The sequence below is a fragment of the Monodon monoceros genome, unplaced genomic scaffold (genome assembly GCF_005190385.1).
Source record: "Monodon monoceros isolate NGI ecotype Baffin Bay Population unplaced genomic scaffold, NGI_Narwhal_1 Super_Scaffold_10, whole genome shotgun sequence".
Taxonomy (NCBI): Eukaryota; Metazoa; Chordata; class Mammalia; order Artiodactyla; family Monodontidae; genus Monodon; species Monodon monoceros.
Genome location: NW_021703766.1, coordinates 44,124,972 through 44,128,953, shown reverse-complemented (window position 1 = coordinate 44,128,953; position 3,982 = coordinate 44,124,972). Strand labels below are relative to the sequence as shown.

Sequence of the window (3,982 nt, the reverse complement as noted above, 5' to 3'; positions counted from 1 at the left end):
TAATCATGTAGTATACCAAAAATCATTGAATTACATACACTTTAAATGGCTGAATTATATGGTATGTAAATTACATCTCAATAAAGCTGTTTAAAAAAAGAAAGCTGGATGGGGCTTCCCTGGTGGCGCAGTGGTTGAGAGTCCGCCTGCCGATGCAGGGGACACGGGTTCGTGCCCCGGTCCGGGAAGATCCCACATGCCGCGGAGCGGCTGGGCCCGTGAGCCATGGCCACTGAGCCTACACGTCTGGAGCCTGTGCTCCGCAACGGGAGAGGCCACAACAGTGAGAGGCCCGCGTACCACAAAAAACAACAACAAAAAAGAAAGCTGGAGTGGATATAAATATCTACAAAGCAGGTTTCAGAGCAAAAAATATTACAGAGATAAAGAAGATCATTTCATAATAATAAAGTGGTCAGTTCATCAATAGAGAATAACAATTGTAAATGTTCATGCACCTAATAATAGCATCAAAATACATGAAACAAAAACTGGTAAAACTGGAAGGAGAAAGAGATAAATCCACTATTACAAGTCAGAGTCCAGTAATACTCTCAGTAATTGCTAGAACAAGTAGACAGAAAATCAGTTAAAACATAGAAGATTTGAAAAACACTATCATTTGAACTAATTGATATTTGCAGAGCACTACAACCAACAACAGCAAAAAATACTAATTTTTTTCAAGTGCACATGGAACATTTACAAAAATAAAACATATTCTGGGCCACAAAACAAGCCTCTTTCCACAATGGAATTAAATTAGAAATCAGTAACTAAAAGATACCTGGATAATTATTGAATATTGTATTTGGAAATGTACACATGTCTAAATAACACATGGATTAAAAAATAAATCAAAAAGGAAGTTAGAAAGTATGTTGAACTGAAAGAAAATGAAAACATATTACATAGCAATTATGAGATACCACTGAAACTGTGTTCAAGGGGAAATTTCTAGAAACTAGATGTCTATATTAACAAAAAACAAAGGTCTCAAATCAATGACTTCATCTTCCACTTTAAGAAACCAGAAAAAGAAGAGCAAATTAAACACAATGTAAGCAAAACAAAGGAAATAATAAATATCAGAGCAGAAATCAATGAAATAGAAAACAGAAAAATAAAGAAAAATCAATGGAAGCAAAAGTTATTTGAGATTAATAAAAATGATAAAACTGTAGCAAGACTGGTCAGGAAAGAAATGGAGATATATCAGGAATGAGAGAAGTGACATCACTACAGATTCTACAAATGTTAAAAGGACGACAAAGTACAGCATAGAAACTTTAATCCAATATATTAAACAACTTAGGTGAAATAGAAAGATTTCTTGATAGACACAAACTATCAAACCTTACTAAAGAATAAATAATTAACCTGAATAGCCCTATATCTATAATATAAATTGAATTTGGAATTAAAAACCTTCCTACAGGGACTTCCCTGGTGGTCCAGTGGTAATGAAACTGCCTTACAATGCAGGGGATGCGGGTTCGATCCCTGGTCAGGGAACTAAGATCCCACGTGCCGCAGGGCAACTAAGCCCGTGTGCCAAAACTACCGAACTCGCGCGCCTCACCTGGAGCCCACAGGCCGCAAACTACAGAGCCCACGCACCCTGGAACCTGCGCGCCACAACTAAAGAGAAAACCCCCATGCCACAGCTAGAGAGAAGCCCGTGCACCACAACGAAGAGCCCGCATGCTGCAACTGAGACCCAGCCCAGCCATAAATAAATAAAATAAACAAATAAATAATAAATCTTAAAAAAAAAACCCTTCCTACAAAAAAAGCCAAGTCCAGATGGCTTCACTGGTAAATTCTATGAAACATTTCTATTTAATTTTAATTTTTATTAAACATTTAAAATTCTCTTAAGCATTTAAAGAATAAATAATAACAATTTTATACAAACACTTCCAGAATATTGAAAAGAAGGAAATTCTTCCCAATTCATTCTATGAGTTAACTAGACAAAATTACCCCACCTCCCCTGCCCCCACAAAACCTACAGATTAATATCCCTCATGAACCTATTTGCAAAAAGTTCTTAATAAAATTTTAGCAAATTGAATCCAACAATATAAAAAAATGATAATGCAACAATGGCCAAGTGGTGTTTATCCCCAGAATATAAGATTGGTTTAAGATTTGAAGTCCAGTGTAATTCAACATATTAACAAACTAAAAGAGAAAGAAAATACAGTATTGCCATCTCAGATGCAGAAAGAGCATTTGACAAAATTCAACATCCATTTTTGATAAATACACTTAGCAGAAAAAGAAAAAAAGCTTCAACTCAGTGAAGGCCATCTACGAAAAATCTCCAGCTACCATTTCACTTAATAGTACAAAACTGAATGCTTTCCTTCGAAGTAAGATCTTGGCAAAGATATTCACTGTCTCCACTTCTGTTCAATCTTTTATAGAAGGTTTTAGCCAGAGAAACCAGGAAAGAAAAAGAAATAAACAGCATACAGATTTGATAGTGTGATGAAGAGCCTAATTTCATTTTTTGATGTTTGCCTGCTTATAGCTTTAAAAAAGAAAACCAAACCAAGAAGTTTATTTAAACAACAAGTGCTTGTCTTGAAGGGACAACTATCTAGGATTTCTTTATTTTTTAAAAATTAATTTTTAATTGGAGTATAGTTGAATTATGATGTCGTATTAGTTTCTGCTGTACAGCAAAGTGAATCAGTTATACATATATCCACTCTTTTTTAGACTCTTTCCCCATATAGGTCATTACAGAGTATTGAGTAGAGTTCCTTGTGCTATACAGTAGCTCCTCATTTGTTATCTATTTTATATATAGTAGTGTGTTCATGCCAATCCCAATCTCCCAATTTATCCTACCTCCCCCTTCCCCCTTGGTGGTCATAAGTTTGTTTTCTACATCTGTGACTCTATTTCTGCTTTGGAAATAAGTGTATTTATACTATTTTAGGATTTAGTTCTTTTAGAGTAATTTATCCCTACTTAAAGAGACTACCTTACTTGTGACATCTACATAGAAAAAAGTCATAAAATTGTCCTTGGTTTAACAATGATAAATGAAAAACATTAAAATTCTCCAGCTGAACAAGGTATGCAAGGATTTTTTTTTTTTTTTTTTTTTGCGGTACACGGGCCTCTCACTGTTGTGGCCTCTCCCGTTGCGGAGCACAGGCTCCGGACACGCAGGCTCAGCGGCCATGGCTCACGCGCCCAGCCGTTCCGCGGCATGTGGGATCTTCCCGGACCGGGGCACGAACCCGTGTCCCCTGCATCGGCAGGCGGACTCTCAACCACTGCGCCACCAGGGAAGCCCTGCAAGGATTTTTTATATTCCTTTTTTTTGTTAAATAGCGAGAGCAAAATAACTTACTGGCATATAAAGATAAGAGGTGACCAAGCATACCACTAATGGAAAGGCAACATTTTCACAGAACTAGTATTTTCCCCCAACCCATTTTCATTTGATGTCAATCAAAACATACCATTGGCCATAATTTATTTTTTAGGAAAGCAATATGCTTCTGCATACACCAGTTACTTTACGTACAATAAAGGAATGGGGAAGAGGAAAATGAAAGACTAGAGAAAACCGTACTGTAATAGTTAGGATGTGGTGGAACCAAATTGCATTTTTGTAATCGAGAATGTCCTTTTGGTCTGTAGAAAAGAGTTCTGGAGTAAAGTAGCAGGTTCCTTTTTTAGTAGACACCTCCTGTCTGTTGCTGGAACACATCATTTGTATCTTCATCTTCCATTTCCAGCTGTGTAGGTGAGTCTGTTTCATTGATTGGCTGCCAGTCAAATCGGAATCTGATCTGCCTCATTGACAAACTGTGTCGTTCACAATAGACTTTCATTAGTTTACTAAGTGGTGTGTGCCTCTTAATCTTAAACTGCACCACAGAACCATCCTGCCCTGCCACCTTCAAATTAATATGATCATTGTACTCAGTCCTTCCTTGGTCTTTTTGTCAGCCAT

General features: G+C 36.9%; 1 pseudogene; it reads right to left on the bottom strand.

The window, feature by feature from the left end:
* Positions 1–3,701: 3,701 nt before the first annotated feature.
* LOC114889502 lies at positions 3,702–3,982 on the bottom strand (annotated as a pseudogene).